The 19,446-nt window shown below is 49.5% G+C and overlaps 1 protein-coding gene across 3 annotated transcripts in view; it reads left to right on the top strand.

The window, feature by feature from the left end:
• VWA3A (von Willebrand factor A domain containing 3A) overlaps nucleotides 1–19,446 on the top strand; it is a 544,099-nt gene that overhangs the window by 208,273 nt on the left and 316,380 nt on the right. The gene's annotated exons all lie outside the window — the stretch shown is intronic.

The following is a 19,446-nucleotide window of genomic DNA, read 5'->3' as shown; positions in this document are numbered from 1 at the left end:
CAACCCCTCACCCTCACTCACCCTCAACCCCTCACCCTCAACCCCTCACTCACCCTCACTCACCCTCACCCTCAACCCCTCAGCCTCACCCTCACTCACCCTCAACCCCTCACCCTCACTCACCCTCACTCACCCTCAACCTCATGCTAAAGATTTACAAAAAAACCCATAAACAATGCTAAAAGCACTAACTCTAATGCTGCGAGACCTATTGCATTTCTAATGCTTGTTTATTTATAACCTTATTTACTGTCAAGGCAAGTTCTTAGCAGGCTCTTATGGCTTGTATTTTTTCTATTGGCAACCCTACTTTATATTCCTTTTCATGAAATGCATTCTCACACTACAGCAGTACATGTAAAATACAAATGTAAGGAATAGGCTGAGTGGGGGCACCGGGGGTACTGGAACTAGAAAAAAAAATAAGCCTCGGTAACCAGTTTACAAAGGTATGCAAATGGTCTTTAAAGACCTGTGAAAAACTCGGACGTGCCGGAGATAAGACTCCAGACACTGCCTAGCCAAGCCCACTGCAGCTCAAGCTGACCTTCGGCCCACATAAATGATGACAGCCTGGAAATGCAGGAAATAAAGATCGCCGCCCTTCTAGGCCATTTTCATTTACATGTACTTGCAGAGGCATTTGCGTCCCCCTGGGAACCCATCCATGACCCCCCAGGGGGTCTCTTCCCACAGTTTGAAGACCTCTGTACTACAGGGACTAAAGACTAGGCCATCAATTATCAATATCCATCTGCCCAGGAAGTGACATCACTGGATTCCTGATCATCCATTTGATCATGCATGTAATGATCTCTAATTTCCTGCCTAAACTCTTTAAGAGAAGAAGCTGAGAAAAGGGACTTAATTCCCACCATCCATGTGCAGAGTAAGTTACTTCACTGGATTTCCCATTATTAGTCAACACAGGAAGTGACATCACAGATTCCCCATCTTCCATCTGCACAAGAAGTGTTTCAGCCAAAACTGTCTTCGCTTAATGGAGGCTTCAGTGCAGATACGCCTCTGGGTGCTGCTTGTGCGCTAAAGGCAAATCCATTGGCTCTGTCAGTACTCGTCTACACTCAGCAACCATCCAACTCCTCCCCCACTTATTCCACTGCAACCCTCCAATCCATGTACCCTGGTTGCATCATCGCCATTCCTTGCTGCTCAAAGCTGAAGTAATCTTAAGAACACATCCAAAACTAATTTCGAAAGTACCATCGAAATTTTACTTAAATGAATCAATTATTTAGAGGAAATGTTTCCCAAAATCCAATGTATGTAGCAGAAAGGACTTTACAGAACATAGCAGTTTTGTTAATCTGACCAACTGCTTGTGGCTTACAGTGTTCCCAGGAAAGCTTTCTGACTCTCCAAACAAAGTATAGCCCAATCTCTGCAGCCATACAGTCTTGTCACCAACAAGCGGTAAGACCTTTACAGGGTAAAGTATGAGCGCATTCCACTAGAAGTGTGTCACCGTCTACGGCTCTGTTTTCTGATGTGTCTATGGAGGATATCTGCAGAGCGGCAACATAGAGAAATAGACACACATTTACGTAACACTACTGCCTAGATTCAGCAGTGCTAAAGGATAGTGCTGTGGGACAAGTGGTAGTATGTCATCTATTCCAATAAAGATGAGCTCACATTGTAAGTTATATCCCACCATCGGCTATGACTTTATGATGGATCATAACTGCATATAATGATATATTTGCTAATGTTTAACTGCTATCTGGATTGAATCATGTGGATCTATGAACGATCTAATACTGAGAAGAAAACAAGGGGACCAGATAGAGGAAAGAGATCAACTTTGAAGGAAGGCCTCAGTTATAAAGAAGGAAGAAAACAAGTTGCTTTGTTTGCCACATCGGGGGCAGTGAGTGCCAACCTCAAGTAACCGGCATCGTCCGAGCACCCCTGGGAGAGGCGGCTGGCATATTATGACCAACGCCTGATATCCACATTGCTGAAGCCCAGGGCGAAGCAAGCCTGAAACGGTAACTTCAAAGGAGTCGGAAATACTCACACAAAGTATGGTACCATTGATGTTTCTATACTTTTGAATCCGACGCTAGCACGTGACTTATAAGTGCAGCCACCCACAGACTGACGTTGAAGTTTTAACACGATCATATTGAGACAACCATTTAACTCCATTGAATCGTATGTGTAAGCTCAACCATATGGCTTTGCTCATTCAGGCATGTTTTGCTACTTAAATAAGTCCTGATGATGATCCCGTGCATCTATTAGAGCTTTTAGGGATCGAAACGTCGACACCCAAGAGTGGGTTGACACTTGAAATATTCTCAAAATTTTGTGTACATTCCACTCCAGGCGACACTGCCAGCAATCTTTGCATTTTATGCAGTGCCCTGTCTTTGCTCTCTTTCCTTGCCTGAAAATCACCCTCTTCTTCACCCTATATCTATTTCCTCCTTTCTTGTCAGTACGGCACAGGCTTGTGTCTTGAAAAATTGTATTGTATATCTGACATTGTTTGTTGGTAATAAACTCCTGCCCCGGCTGGGCCAGGACAACCTGAATTGTATAGCTTCCATTGAGTTCCTATACTATATATTGTGTATATGTTGAATAAGCTAAGTTCCATTGTTTCTCTATAACAAAGTTATACCCATGGCTCTTAGCTATCCGTTGGGTTCCCCTTGTCTTAAAAAAGCAACAACATTAGGGTCACAGGCCTTCCCGAAAAAGTTGAGGGGAACGACATGGTGGCGTACCTTGAGTTCTGGCTGCGCACAGCGGTAGCAGAGGAGGGTTTATCAACATTCTTCGCTTTGGAACGGGCACCCAGAGTTCCAGCCCGAGCTCTGCAACCTGGCAAACCACCGAGGCCGATGGTGGCACGCCTCCTATTCTACAAAGAGAGAGACCATGTGCTGAGCCAGGCGCGCCTCAAAGGGCAACTTAAGGTGGACAACAGTATCGTACGGATCTTCCCAGATTTCTCTCGGGAGGTGCAACAACAAAGAGCATCCTTTACCGCGGTCAAAAGGAAACTACGCCTGATGGGGGTGTCCTACTCTAAGGTTTTCCCAGCGAAACTACGCATAGTGCGCCCTGGGGGCACTATATTCACCACCCCCCAGGAGGTTTGGGACTGGATTGAGGAGCAGGACCCCCGAGGACTGCAGCGAAAAGAAAAAAACCCAGTTGAAAAGAACTTGAAACGCTCTCCTGACAGAGGGACGACTTCAAAGAAGCACCTGACGACGGAGGAGGCGAACCGGGCCAGAGCCAGTGCAATCGCAGTGGTGGCTTCGTTGAGTGCGGCGGACACCCGGGACCCACTGTTGCATTCCGGGGTAGAGCAGAGGGACTTGGACTCTGAAAACAGCTCGAGCTCAGTGGGGGATGCCAGCCAGACCCTGCCGCATGTAACTCCCAAATTGGCAGATGACTTGATGTGAAGTGTGTCGCGCAAGCAAGTATAGACAGGGCTACGTTGTGAGGAGGTGGGGCATGATGTTAGTATAGCCCTACACATTGGCAGGACGGGTCCCTCGATAACTACCCGAGACCCTTACGCCGGGGGGGGGGGGGGGGACTGGGGGGGCGGAGAGGACGGCTGTCCTCCAGGCGGACGTTGACCTAGCCACCACTTCTGAACTTTGACTGTTCAAGCACTAGTGTGCAAGGTTTGGATGGGGGATACGTTCTCACTGGTCCTGGGGAGGGGGAGTTGGGATGGTTTTCCTAGTTCTAGTTGGGGGCACTGCTGTCTTCCTCAATGGGGTGCCACGGAGTATCACTTGAAGGTTCGCATTTTACAATATTGGGCACCAAGTACAGGGTGGGGCAGGGAGGCCAGACGGGAGGGGGGTAGGCTAATTTATAATGCACACGCAGACTGAATACAATCTTCTTTCCTGGAATATCCGGGGGAGGCCCTCCATGCATAAACGGTACAAAATTTCCTCACAGCTGAATAGACCGGGGGTCCACATAGCAATTCTGCAAGAGACACATACACTAGCAGCAGAGGGGGAGGCTTAACATCGTAGGTGGAGAAGTCATGCATACTACACCACGTACTCCGCATTTGCTAGGGGAGTCTTGATTTGGATCAGGGCGGGGGTCCCCTTCCAACATACTGCTCACAAGGTGGATCCAGAGGGCCGATATGTAGGGGTCACTGTACGCCTCAATGGTCAGGACGTTACACTCATCAATGTCTAAGGCCCGAATACGGATCAGGGGGCGTTCTTGGAGCAACTATCGGGGACACTGGCTCCATATCTGATGGGGGCAGTTATCATGTAGGGCGACTTTAACTGTATAGCAGACCCAGTCCTGGATCGCTCGCACCCACCACTTAATGACACTCCAGTTCATAGGATAGCTAGGATGTTTAGGGACTGGCAATCCCGTTGGGGACTGGTAGACACGTGGCGAAGGACGCATCCAGGGTATAGGGAATACTCCCACCTCTCCCACGTACATGACCTACACGTCCGCTTAGATATCTTCCTATGTTCGCCAGATATCCACACCCGACTCCACAAGACGGAATAGCTCACCGAACGGTGTCCGACCACAATCTTCTGTTAACCCGACTACAATGGGGGCATAAGCGTCAACCCATCCCCACCTGGAGGCTCAAGCCGGAGGCACTTGAGGACCAAGTGTTCCATCACGAGATTAAAGAACACATCATCACATATTTCATGGACAATGCACACACTACAGATTTAGGGTGATCAAATAGGAGGCCTCTGAGGCAGTGATTAGGGGGCGTTGCCTGGCATTGTCCATAGGGGTGAGACGTACGCTATTGACAGACGTGGTAAGGGCAGACCGGGTGTTGCGGGAAGTGGAGTGCAGGCGTCCGAATGCTCCGGACCTACGGCAGGAGTTGCTCAAAGCGAAGGAGGAAGTGGTGGTACAGTAGGAGCAATTGAGGTGTTTTGATTACCGGGCCTACATGGATAGAATGCACGCAGAGAGAGATAAGGCGGGCAGATTGCTGGCGTGGCATGCTACCCCTACCCGTAGGGAGCACGCCATTCTAGACCTGACGTGACCTGGAGGACGACATCTGTATCGACAGGACGACATTAATGAGAGTTTCCGGGGGTACTAGGAGTGCCTGTATACAAGCATTGGGCCCAGTGGGGAGGGGGGACGTGGAGGAGTACCTGGCGGACCTTCCGATACAGGTCCTGATGGACGGGAGGCGGAGCCCCTGGGTGCTGCAATCTCAGACCAAGAAATCCTAGTAGCTATCAAGGCACTGGCGAGAGGGAAAACACCGGGCACTGATGGGCTCTCTAAAGATTTCTATGCCATATACTTAGATGTACTGACCCCCAGGCTGGTGGAGATGTACGCGGAGGCCAGGGAGAGGGGCCGCCCGCTGGGCACGATTAGAGAGGCGGTGGTAGTCGCGCTCCTGAAGCCGGACAAGTCCCCCCTGGAGTGCAAATCATATCGCCCATTGTCGATGCTCAATCTCTACTTTAAAATTCTAAGTAAAATACTGGCAATGCGATTACTCCCCTATATGGTTCCTCTGGTACATCAGGAACAGGCAGGCTTCATACCTTGTCGAAATACAACCCTTAATATACACAGGCTATTGTCTATTATTGAATTAGGAACAGCGGCGGATCAGAGGGGGGCGGTGTTCACCATAGAAATGGAAAAGGCATTTGATAGCCTCGAATGGGGGGTCCTATATGCAGTATTGTCCAAAATGGGCCTGTGAGAGGGCTTTATAAGCTGGGTGCAGCTACTATATGCTGATCCAGTGTCAAGGGTCCACACGGGTTGAACAATATCGGCGCAATATCGAGTGGAGAGGGGGACACGCCAGGGATGTCCCCTGTCCCCGCTGCTGTTCGCCTTGGCAATGGAGCCATTGGCCAGTATGCACGGTCTGGAAGGGCGTACCAGGGGATTCAGTTGGGAGGGATAAGACACCAAGGGGCGTTATACACAGATGACCTCCTACTATTCCTCAATGATGCAGAGGGCGACCTACCAGGGGCTAAGGCAATGATGGAGCGCTTTGGCTCCTTATCGGGGCTACAAGTGAACTGGCTGAAGTCCAAACTGGTCCCCCTGGTGAGGGTCGCGAGGCCCACTCTGAGTCTGGGGAATTTGAGATGGGAGCCCAGTTCCTTTCGCTACCTAGGGGTCCACATATTCCACACGATGGAAGACGTGAAGGAGGGCAATATAGGGAGGGCGCTTCGCTTGCTTAAGGACACCATGGCCTTCTGGGAGAATCTTCCAATTTCGGTGATGGGGCGCTTCTCGCTACTTAAAATGGTGGCACTGCCCCGGCTGCTCTACTTTTTCGTAACACTGCCAATTTGAATATCAGCGGCCTGGTTCAGGGAGCTGGACTCCTGCATATCGGCCTTTGTATGGGGGTCGGGACGCAGAAGGGTAGCCTTTACTACATTAAAGCGACCCAGATTAGGGGGGTGGCATGGCAATACCTGATGTGGAGGCTTATCACTTGGCAGGACAGTTGCAGCGGTTTACACAATGGATTGCGGGAGCCAGGGACACTGATAGGGGTATGCCTCCTTTAGCCCCGGTGGGGCCCGCGGTGTTCCGAACCCTGCTGAGGACGATTAGACCCCAATAAATTGGCAGTAATGAGCATAAGGTGATATATCGCTGTTGGGGCAGATGCCTGCAGAAAACTAAATCAAAGCGCCCATACTCCCCAGAGATGGCGTTACAGCTACTGGAGGCTCTCCCTCACGGAGGACAGTGGCAAGGCCTGCACGAATGGAGTGAAGCGGGGGCAACAAAGGTCGGGGATCTGTTCCAGGATGGGGAGCTCCTCTCCTTCGAGGACTTCAGAGCAGACTGGAACATACCACCAGGGCACTTCTTCCTACATGGGGCGGTCACAGGAGCAATACGGCGCCACTAGGGTGCGGGGACGGTGGAACCTCCGCAGCATTACACATGTGAATATATGAGCTTAGCGGGTGGCACCCTCAAGGCGGTGGCCTGCTTAAACATAGCTATTGGATGTGACTCCACACAACCACTAGATAGACTGAAACGCAAATGGGAGGACGACATTGGCGGGCCCCTAGAGGATAAGGACTGGGACAATGTTTTGGAGCGAACTGCCAAAGTTTCTCGAAATTCCCGGTTTAGTTTGATCAGCTTTTACATACTCCACCAAGCTTATTTAACCCCAGAACGTATTAACCAATATTTTGCTGGTGCAGATGCCAGATGCCCGAGGTGTCAGGAACAGGGGGCGACGTTCATACAAATGGTTCGGAGCTGTGCCTCCAATACTGGCAAGAAGTGACACAAGTAATAGGGAGGGTGACGGAAAGAGTGGTCCCATGCACACCGGCCCACGTACTGCTTAATTTATTTCCACACTCTGCTAAAACCAAAACCACATCCAGATTCCAGGATTTGGCATTTATTTTGGCGAAGCGGGAAATCACTAGTAGCTGGAAGAAGTCGGGGGGCCTGATGTCCTCAGGTGGAGATGTGAGATGGATAAGTGGGTGGGTTGCGAGAGCAGGGTCCTGCTAAGGAATGCACGTGGGGAGTGGGCAAGCCGGAGAGAACCCAGGCATGGGAGGGTCTAGTGGCTGACTTAAAGAGGCTGGGTAGGGGCTCAGAGGCTTCCAGACCAGAGAGAATCCAACACGTAGAGCACCCCCGGGGACCAGAGTAAGATGGGATACCCCAATAGAAAAGCGAGAATGGGCCTAGCATCGGCACCCACGGGGGCGGTAGGGGGCCACAACAGAAGGTCTTGGCGCACCATCACTGCCCACGCCTGCAATACCAGGGAGCATACCAACCGATCTGAACGATACTCAAGGGGAGACAGCAGTGCAGGGAGGGGGGTGGGGGTCATAGTTGTTGTTTGAGGCCTTATTTTCTGGGTGCATAATATGTAACTAAAGGGACAACGGTGAATTTCCGAGCTGCCATGCGCAGATGAGGCACAAGGGCATGGACAACATCAGCAGGTCCATGGGTTGTATTGCCCACTCAAGATTAATGTGCACTGCTCATTTAAAGATGTATGATGTAAGCAAAATAAAAAGCAATAAAGTTTGTTAAAAAAAAAAAATGTTCACATTGGTGCTTGAAAATTTGAAGGAAGGAAGCCTCTGAGCGGAGTGTTCCACAGGGTGTGCAGCCTGTTTGGCTGGAGTTTGGTTCTTAGGGATAAGTTACTAAAGGGAATGTTCTCTAGCCTTTTTTAGGCAATGTTTAACATAGCACTGATTTCAAGTTTTACAGAGGGACTCTCCCTGGGATGACAGGGAATGATGCAAGCTTGGGAATCTATGAAAGACACCAAAACTGGAGAACTATAGTTACAGGTAAGTAACTTGTTTTCTCCCTCCTTAAGAACTGAGGCCTTCCTTTAAAGTTGATCTCTTTTTTCTGTCTGGCCCCCTGGGATTAACTCAATACAGACTTCTTCACTCACACCTGATTTCCCTCGGCGAGCAGTAAATGATGGACTGCTCCCATGCCCTGTTCGTCTTCTCTAGGTCCTTTTTTTCTGCACACCGCCAAAAGCCGTCGTAGGGTGGTTAAATAACCACAGCGGCAGCATGACGTCACTGCTTCATCATAACACATAACATGATGGCGCTGGGTGGATGAGTGTTCCCTAGTCTGTGCATGCCTTTCCCCCCCCACAAACAAAATCCACTGGTCTTCATGTCTGCCCCATGGGTGCATTTTATTATGTGTTCGACCTTGTGTAGCATTTACTCTCAAAATACTAATATTTCATCTAGTGTAGTAGTTGTTAGTGAAAATCAATGTTTCATTTTCTTTCAAGGTAACTTTAAATATTTTCCTCACAACTTTGGAAATTGAACTAATGGTGGTGACCTTATTACTCTTCCAACCACTTAACTTAATAGGAGCTTTAAATTCCTGATTTCATTGTGAAAACCCTTGTGCAGAACTGCGTGAATTATGGTCCATTATAGAATTTGCTACAATGACAGAAAACCCACGTCTCACTCGAAGTCTCGAATATGAGCAGTTATATTTGATCTTAGTTAAGGTTTTCTTAAAGCACTCCATGATGCAGGTACCTGCTTTAAAGTGCATCAGTTGACCCAGGAGTCATACCCACAGTGATGAAGCTGAAGTGGTAACTGATTCCTGCGATAGAACGATAGAATCTACTCATCCAGTATCTTTACGGCCTTAGTTTGATACATATGATTAAGTTGATAAAGCATTGATTATGGAGGAGGAGGTAACACCCTCATGTTTTAAGTATCTGATTCATTCTCAAGCAACTGACTTTTCCCAAGCCCTGTAAATAATAAATGTGCCTATAGTACCTGTTAAAAATAAAGAGATTACCTAAAACTGTGCTTTTACACTACCTTCAAAAAAGACACTGGGTGATACACCCCTCAATTTGCCCTAATGCCCAATGATTCCTTACTTCCTTCAAGAAATGGCTGGTCTCCAAAACATCAAACACACGCCTCATAACCGAACTGAATGGCCTCCTCCTCTCCACCACTACAATGCCTAAGCCCACTGGTCAGAAACGGTGGGAAGCGGAGCTAGGCCGCCAGTTGACACCAAAGGAATGGGGGGACATATATTACTGTGCCAGACACATGGCCCATAATACAGCAAGTATTGAAATGGGTACCAAGATGGCCACATATTGGTATCTTACACCAACCCGTCTACACAGAGGCAATCCTGTTTGAAAACCAGATTGCTAGTGCAATTGCAACTCCCCAGGCACATTGTTACACTTACTGTGGGAATGCTCAAAACTCACCTCCTTCTGGACACAATTGCTTCACGATATTGATACTCATCTTAGTACACAACTCCCCCCTTTCTAGCTTTTATCATATTGGGATTACCCAATGCACTTACCTTCCCCCTCAAATCTCGCTGAGGAAGACAAACTGGGTTGGCTCGGGGCGGCCCTGCAAAATATCCTGTCACAGTGTGGCATGGGACAGCTCCCTACATATCAGGGGGTGGTTACATCAACTTTGGTATATTCTGGAGATGGAGAGCTTGACCCTCTCTCTTTTGACTCACGGTGCCTCCTTCCCTGAATTATGACACCCAGTTCTGACTTTACTATCTACAGAGTTTCGGTAACTTACACGCCAAGGGCGGCTCCTCCACTATGATGGAGGAGTGTCGCCCCACTGCTTTCGAGCTATGGAAAGGAAAGGAAATATAAAATGATAATAACTTTAAGTTATTGTAATTTTATGTTTCCTTTGCGGGCGGGCAGGCAGGTTGGCAACGCTTCTCTTCCAGGGGTATCCTCATCAAAGACATAAGCACTAGAATATTCCCGCCCATGTGCGGGACTCAGGAAACACATTCATATATGTGCCCCACATATATGTATCTCCCTATATTTATGTATAAACATATATATATATATGTATATATATATATAATAAAAAAGCAAATGCAGCCTTACACGCACTAGAGCTGAATAATGCTGTAACGACTTCCCATTATATCATAAAGAATACATTAGAAACAGGGAAAAATAACAGCAGAACCTGTTTAAAAACTGTTTTAATGCTTAGAACTTAGCAAAAACTCTCAGAAGAACTAAAAGCATTGACAGCTCCCAGGCTGGATTGCAGAAAACATAGCCTAAAAAGGCTGACAAGCTAACTCATAGCAACATAGAGATAAACTGGCAACGTGCCTTTAAGGCAGTCATGACCCCCAGCTTCCCATCATGCCTCAGGGGTGACAGGTCAGTTGTTCTTTCTGGCTCCTTCAGGAAGGATCCTGGTTCCACAGCTCCACTTCTTTCTGATTTTAGTCAGAAATAATCTTCACTTTTTTGGAAAATGTTGACATATTTTGACGTCTTTCATCTTTTGAAGTAAGGTTCTGCCTTTTTTTTTTACAGTTTTGGGCATTTTTGCCTCTCAAAATGCCTCTCTTTTTGACCCCTTCCCTTGTTGTGGAAAAAAGAAGGCCAGGTCAGATTCTCATGAGGTCTGTATTCTTTGTTTACCTAAGAACGATGTCCCCAAGACTTGTCCTCATTGCCAGTCCCTGTCCAAAAGGACTTTAAAAGACATAGAAAGGATCTGTCTTTATGGGCTGGCAGAAAAGGCATCTTCCAGATGCAGGTCACCGGTGAGGAAGGGCTCCAAGAGGGCGAGATCTCCATCTAGAAGCAAGGTCCCTCGCTCTTCTGCTTCAGCGTCGGGCTCGGCGCTGAAAAATCTACCACCGGTGGGTCATTTGTCCAAGAAAAGACCATCGACGGCGGGCTCGCCGTTGAGAAGACATCGTCATTTAGGTGCGTCGTTAGCGTCGAAGAATCGTGATCCTCCACCGTCGTCAACCAGTACGACGATCGGCGTCGATGAGCAGAAGTCCTCCGCCATCGTCAACTCGGCGACGATTGGCGTTGAGGAGTAACAGCTCTCCGCCGTCGTCAACCCAGCGACGATCGGCGTCGAGTAGCAGAAGTCCCCCGCCATCGTCAGCTCGACGTTTGGCATCGATGTTGAGGGTCAGGAGTCCTCCGTCATCGTCAACTCAACGACGATCGGCGTCGAGGAAGAGGAGCCCTCCGCCGTCGTCAACACAGCGACGATCGGCGTCGAGGAGCAGAGGCCCTTCGTCTTCGTCAGCACAGCGACGTTCAAGCGTCGAGGAGCAGAAGTCCTCCGCCATCGTCAACTCGGCGACGATTGGCGTTGAGGAGTAACAGCCCTCTGCCGTCGTCAACCCGGCGACGGTCGACGTCGAGTAGCAGAAGTCCCCCGCCGTCGTCAGCTTGACGTTTGGCGTCGATGTCGAGGGTCAGGAGTCCTCTGTCGTCGTCAACCCGGCGACGATCGGCGTCGAGGAAGAGGAGCCCTCTGCCGTCGTCAACACAGCGACGATCGGCGTCGAGGAGCAGAGGCCCTTCGTCTCCGTCAGCACAGCGAGGTTCGGCGTCGAGGAGCAGAACCCCTCTGCCCTCGTCAGCTCATCGAAGTTCGACGTAGAGACAAAGGGATGATCCGGGGTCGTCTGCAAGGCACTCGACTTCGAGGAACAGAGAGTCTACGTCGAGACCGGTTCCAACACCAGGCCGGACATTGACGTCGAGAAGGAGGTCCAGGTCGGCGTCAAGGGCTCAGTCAGAGCAGGTTACACTCCTGACGTCAAGACCCACATCAGTGTGGTCTGGAGAAGGATCGGTGGTTCTAGTGACAGAATCAGCGTCACGACACTCATCTTCTCACTCGTCAAAACATCCTTCAGCGGGGCATTCACCATCTGCCTCACCAGAAAGGCATTCAGATAGACCAAGTCATAGATCTCCTTCGCAGCACAGGTAGGCTTCCCCTGCTCTTCATTTATCCCTGAGATGGCTCCTTCCCCTACATCACTGGAGTAAAGATACAGGAGCATCCCGACGGATGCAAGAATACACCAGTTCTCTTCATAGATCACCCCTGCAAAGATTGCTGCAGGAAGTGGATAGATCCTCCTCGCCCAGATGTGAAGAACATGCGGGCAGGTCACGGGAGCGCAGGCATAGTTCCCATCACAAAAGAAGAAGGTCACCTACATGGTCTTCCTCTTCCACTCGATCCTCGAAGAAGGACTATTCTCCCACTCTGTCGGATAGCCCTTTGTCAAGAGTATCACCGATAGATGACATTAACACATATCATGATGTGCTTCAGAGAGGGGCTCAGAAGCTGAACATTAAAATGTCTACTCCTCTGGTGGCAACAACAGTTATTTTTGAGACTCTACATCAGAGAGCAGCTTCTCGTCTGTTGCTTCCTCTGGTTCCCGGTCTTGTGGAACCGGTGATGGACATTTTCCTCACACCAGCTACGATTAAGGCTGAATGGCTAGGATTCAAAAGAAATACAAGTCGGCAGCAATAGACCCTGTGTTCTTGAAATCAGATCCGCCTGCGGACTCTGTGATAACTGCGGCAGCGAGGAAAATTGATGCAGTAGCTGCGTCTTCGTCAGTCCTACCGGATAAAGAAAGTAGGTCCCAGGACTCTTGGGCTCGAAAGGTTTGCAGGTCTGCAGCATCATTGATCAAAGTCTCTAATGCAGCAGCCTTATTAGGTCGCTATGACAGAGCCTTATGGGACTGCTTGGACCGCTTCAAGGAAATATTGCCAATGGAAGATCAAAAGGATTTTGAGGAGGTCATCAAGGAAGGGTCGCTTGTTGCCAACCAAGTGATTAGCACAGCAGCGAATGGTGCTACACTGTCGGCGCACTCATATGCGCATGGAATTTGCGCCAGGAGATCCTCCTGGTTGAGACTAACAGCTCTCAAGCCTGATGCTTAACAGAGGATCTTAAATCTCTCTTTTTCCGGCTCCTCCCTGTTTGGCACCCATAGAGATGAAGAAATGGGTAGGATGAAAGCTGAGCTCGATAACCTCAAAGCAGTTGGATTGGAGAAGAAAAAAGAGTTTAAACAATGGTACAGACCCAACCAACGCAAGGGCTACCAACAGAGGGTTCAAACCCCTCAATGGTCCCAGAACAAAAACCAAGGCAAATCGCAGTATCAAGGCCGTAAGTCCAACAGAGGTAGAGGAGGTCATCAGCAGCAGACCTCTAACACGGCCAGATCAGCAGGGAAGCAATGAGCAAGAGCTTCCTCTGGAGCCGTTTCCCACTCCAGTGGGAGGAAGTGCTTCACATCATCTGGAAGAGTGGTGCAGTATAACAAAAGATTGTTGGGTGCTCATTATACTGCGCAATGGTCTGTTTGTCTACCCTTACTTAGACGATTGGCTCCTCAAAAGGCCATCTCCTCAAAAAGTAAGGAACGATTTTCAAGTCTGTCTGAATCTGCTCTGCAGACTAGGGCTTCATGTGAACATGGAGAAGTCAGTTCAGTGGCCCACCCAGACAATCCATTATTTGGGCGTGACTCTGGATTCAAACAAAGGAAGAGCGTTTCCTTCGGAGGAGAGACTTTCTTCAAAGCAGCAGAAGTGTAAAGCTCTGCTCCAGACAGATCGCGCAAGTGGCATCTCTGCTGGGATCAATGGCCTCTTGCATATTTCTCATTCCCAACGCCAGGCTGAGAATGAGACAGTTGCAGCAAGATCTAGAGGACAAGTGGAACCAAGCAACGGGTTGTGCTCTCTCAAGCAGCAAAGTCGTCCATCATGTGGTGGACTCGGCCACAGAACCTATTGGTGGGAGTCCCTTTCCATCAACCAGTTCCAGTGCAATTGTTGAAAAGGATGTATCTCTGCAAGGATGGGTGGCACACATGGGGTGCCTTCAGATGCAGGGCCGGTGGTCCACAAAAGAGCAGTCCTACCATATAAACATGTTGGAGCTACGAGCAGTCAATCTTGCTCTGAAAGCATTTTGGCCATCGATCACGTCCAAATCGATCCTGATCCAAACAGGCAACACGACCACCATGTATTATCTAAACAAACAGGTTGGTACACACTCTCGCCCTCTCTCCCTGGAGGCTCAAGCGATCTGTCACTGGCTTCTGATAGATACATCTGCCAGTGGATTCCTCAGCTTGTGAATATCCCCTGCGCAGCAGCCAATCGGAAACCTTTGTAGCTCTCCACGCCGGCGAGGTCATGGATGACGTCACAGAGGGTGCGACTCCGCTCGCTACCCCGCTGACGTCACTGGGTCCATAATAGGACCTCGTCAGCGTGATGACGTCAGTTCCCTTTTTTCCGTGCCGTCGACGCCAACGGTTTCATGGGACTCTCCGTAGTAACATTGTTATTGTAGTTGTTCTTGTCTGTTCTTCTCGTTTCCTTTCAAAGACGTCTGGAAGAAAATCTGGTTTCAAGCCCTGCAGGGAGTGCGGGAAGCAGATGTCCATCACTGACCCGCACGAGGACTGTTTATGGTGCTTGTCTTCCGATCACGACGTCGATGGATGTGCGTGTTGCAGGAAGATGACCTCTAAGGCATTGAAGGAAAGGGAAGCAAAGTTATTTATCGCCAAAGTGAAGAAGAATAAGAAGGCGAGTAAAAGAAGATCGAGGTCGAGGTCGAGATCTCGTTCCGAATCCAGGTCGGGTTTGAAGTCGGCGTCGGGACATTCGAAGTCGGCGCCAAAGTCATCTTGTCCTCGACGGCGCAGTAGTGAGGTTGATCCTTCACATTCAAATCCAGTCTCGCCAGAGAAGGAAGTGTCTCCTGAGGTCGAAGTCTCTCGATCACCGATGCCGGCTCCATCAGATTCGGTTCATTCTTCGGATCCGGGTGAAGCCGAGCCAGAGCAAGAAGACCAGGAGCAGCCTGAAGAGGTTCCTTTGTCGGCACCGACGGGCCCAACTCCAGGTACACCGGCTTCAGAGCCGGCGCCAGGAAATTATCCCCCTTTCTCGGCTCCAGGCCAAGACCCATCACACTATCTGAACGCTATGTATGGTGTCTTTGCAAGGGCCATGTACCCCTCTGGTGCATCTGCGGGCCCCATGGGTCCTTTTGCCTTCAATTTGGGTGTCCCTCAGGCATATGCCCAGGCTCCATTTATGCCCTTTCTTCCAGCGACGCCGTCCTGGAATTTTCGTATCGAGAATCTCCGGCTCCGCCTGTTTGTCCTCGTTCGGCGCTAGCGGCACCGTCGGATCCGCGTTCGACGCCGGTCCAGAATCCGATGGAGTCGGTTGTGAATCCATCGACTCCAGTACCGAGGATCCGCTCCAGGAGGGAGGCCCAGAGAGTTGTGGAAGAAGCACGCTATCAGCTATCAGGTATGTAGCGCGCTATATAAATTACTGAATTTAATTGAATTGAATTGAATTCAGAAGGACTTGGAGGAAGGTGAACTTCCTGATTCTGAGGACTATTTTGCGGAATTAAGAGATGCAAGTGGTCTTGATGTCTCCCCTGAGTGGGGCTTTTCTCCTGATTCAGATGCTCCTTCAAAGGAGGTAGTCCCATATCACACAGTTGTGGGAAAAGCTGCTGAATTATTGGACATTAATCTGCCTACCACTGAATTTAAGTCCAATCTATTGAATGAAGTGTTGCATTCTCCATCTTCTGTGACTGAGCCTTTGTTACCGTTTAATGAGGCAATTCTGTAACCGGTGTTGGAGGTTTGGAAAAAGCCTTTGTCTGCTCCTGCAGTCTCTAGGACTGTGGCACGGAGATATAGAGTGGCACCGGAGGATCCAGAATTTTTGTCAGCTCACCCATCACCTGAGAGCCTTGTGGTTCAGGCGACTTGTTCAAAGAAGTTTTCAGGAGCTTTACCGCAGGTTCCAGCTGACAAGGAGTCAAAAAAGATTGACCAGTCTGCTAAGAAGGTGTTCTCTTCAGCGAGTATGGCACTGAAGTCATCAAATGCAACTTGCTTGATGGGAAGGTATATCCATGCCTTGATGGATTCCTCTAAATAGTTGCTGCCAAAACTGTCTGATGAAGACAGGAAGAACTTTCAGGAGGTTTTGGATGATACACAGGCTGCTGCACGCCAGGTCATTCAAAGTGGCCTGGATACAGCTGACTCGGTGGCAAGAATTATGGGTCTGCAGTGGCAACGAGAAGGGGGGCTTGGTTGAAGTCTTCAGACTTTTCTTAAGATGTGCAGGCTACTTTGTTGGACTTACCATTTGATGGTACGGGTCTGTTTGGTAAGAAGGCTGATGCCGCATTTGAAAGATTTAAAGATAGTAAGGCCACGACAAGATCACTTGGCTTGCAGTCCCAGCCCAAAGGATCCTTTCGTAGGTACAGAGGATTCGGAAAGTCATCCTTTCGTTCGCAAGGGCAGCCTCGTCAGCAGCAACAGCAGCAGCAACAAAATACGCTGTATAAATCTTATAGAGGAAGAAACAGAGGTCGTCCACGGGGTCGTCAACCATCCTCATCCTCTTCCTCTTCCTCTCCTCCTATCGCTGCAGCGAAACAGCACTAGATTCCCCATTCCCAGTCATGTTGGCCCTGTGGGGGGTCGGCTTACCCATTTTCTGCGGGATTGGGAATCGGTCACTACAGACCAATGGGTTCTCAATCTTGTGGCAAATGGGTATGCTCTTCCCTTCAGGGAATTCCCTCCAACTTACCCTCCTTGTCAAGGGGCTTGCTCAGAGGAACATCTCTGTATCCTTCAGGAGGAGGTTCTGACCTTGTTAAAGAAAGGCGCAATAGAGGTGGTTCCAGAGCAGGAAAGGGGTCAGGGATGCTACTCCCGGTATTTCCTGATTCCCAAGAAGGATGGCAGGCTTCGCCCAATCCTGGATCTCAGGATCTTGAATCTTTATCTGAAACAAGAGAAGTTCAAGATGCTTACCCTTGCGCAGGTTCTTCAGGCGTTGCTGGAAGAAGACTGGATGGTGTTGTTCGACTTACAGGACGCGTATTTTCATATTGCGATCCTGGAGTCACACAGGAAGTATCTCAGTTTCATGGTGGGGTCGCAACATTATCAGTTTGCGGTCCTTCCGTTTGGAATTACTACTGCACCTCAAGTCTTCACCAAGGTGATGGCAGTGGTGGCTACCCATCTCAGGAGGTCGGGGATTCCGGTATTCCTCGGTCTGGATGACTGGCTGATCAAAGCAGAGTTTCCAGAGAAGGTGCTCCATCATTTGCAGGAGACAACTCAGTTGCTGTACAGGTTGGGTTTTTCGATAAATGTACCCAAGTCTCACCTGGTGCCCTCACAGCGCAACCTGTTTATAGGGGCAGTACCGGACACTACTGTTTGTCGAGCATTCCCTCCACCTCAAAGGATTCTCGACATTCGGGAAATGATTCCTTTGTTTTACAATGGAGCGGTCGTTCCAGTCCTGAAGGTCCTTCGCCTGCTCGGTCTGTTTGCTTCCTGTATTCTACTGGTCAACCATGCACACTGGCACATGAGGGCGCTACAGTGGTGCCTCTGCAGGCAGTGGTATCAGCACAACGGAGATCTCAGGGAGTCTGTGAGGATCTCCAGAGAAACTGCAGCGGACCTGTCTTGGTGGAGCGTGGAGGGCAATCTGTCTCAAGGAAAGCCCTTTCATCTGCCTCCATCGGTTGCCACATTGATAACGGATGCCTCCACTCTAGGGTGGGGTGCTCATCTGGTGGATCTGGAAATCAAGGGTCTTTGGTCTCCAGAGGAAAGGTTGCTTCACATCAACCTTTTGGAATTGAGGGCGATTCGTTTAGCACTCAAGGCCTTCCTCCCTTCCCTTCGTGGTCAGTCGGTTCAGGTCCTGACGGACAACACGACCGCGATGTGGTATGTCAACAAGCAGGGAGGAGTGGGGTCGCATCTTCTCTGCAGAGAAGCTCTGCGTCTCTAGTCCTGGGTTCAGGACCACCAGATTTGTCTGATGGCAAATCATCTGGCCGGAGTTCTGAACGTTCGCGCAGACAGTCTCAGTCGGCAGTTCTCAGCCAACCACGAGTGGAGGCTTCACCGAGAGGTGGTTTGACACGTCTTCCGGACGTGGGGGACTCCTCGGGTGGACCTGTTCGCCACTCACGGGAACGCTCACTGCCCCTCATTCTGCGGTCTCCAGTATCCGTCGCAGGGAGCTTTGGGGGACGCGTTTTAGTTGAGTTGGGGTTCACAACTCCTTTACGCGTTTCCTCCCATACCCTTGATCCCTCGGGTTCTGAGGAAGGTTCGCCAAGACCGCGCCCAAGTGATATTGGTCGCCCCGGATTGGCCAAGAAGGGTGTGGTACACGGATCTTCTCCACCTCTCCTCGTGCCGGCAGCTCCGTCTCCCTCTCAGGGCAGATCTCCTCTCTCAAATGGAGGGGCAGGTTCTACACCCCCACCTCCACCTCCAGACCTTACACCTTCATACCTGGAGATTGAACGGGGCAACTTGAATTCTTTTTCTCTCCCATCTGATGTGGTGGACGTAATTCTTTCGGCCAGGCGACTATCCACCAAGTCAATCGATTCCTATAGGTGGTCCAAAATTGGTTCCTGGTGTGGAGAGAAATCTATTGACCCATTGAAAGCTTGTTTGTCAAACATACTTCAGTTTGCTCTTTCTTTGGCCCAGCAGGGTTTTACTGTGGCGACTGTAAAAGGATATTTATCGGCCTTGTCGGCATTCCTTTGTTTGCCAGACCAGCCGTCTTTATTTAATTCACCTATTGTTTTACGTTTTATCAAAGGTCTTACCAACAAATTCCCTCCAACTCCATTAATTGTACATAAAATGGAACTTGAATCTTGTCTTAACCTACTTGATGGGTTCACCCTTTGTACCCTTACACAAGTGTCCCATTAGACTTCTGTCTTGTTTTTCTTGTAGCAATAACCTCAGCAAGGAGGTTAAGTGAGCTTCAAGCTCTAAGTTTGAAACCCCCATTCCTGACTATTCATGCTGAGAGAATGGTACTTAGGACCAGCTGCTTTTCTGCCTAAGGTGGTAACTCCCTTCCATCTGGGGCAGTCCATTACCCTCCCTACCTTTTATCCTCCCCCCTCACCCTTCCAA

This window comes from Lissotriton vulgaris, chromosome 10 (assembly GCF_964263255.1).
Source record: "Lissotriton vulgaris chromosome 10, aLisVul1.2, whole genome shotgun sequence".
NCBI classification, from domain to species: Eukaryota; Metazoa; Chordata; class Amphibia; order Caudata; family Salamandridae; genus Lissotriton; species Lissotriton vulgaris.
This window is presented reverse-complemented; position numbering and strand designations above follow the sequence as displayed.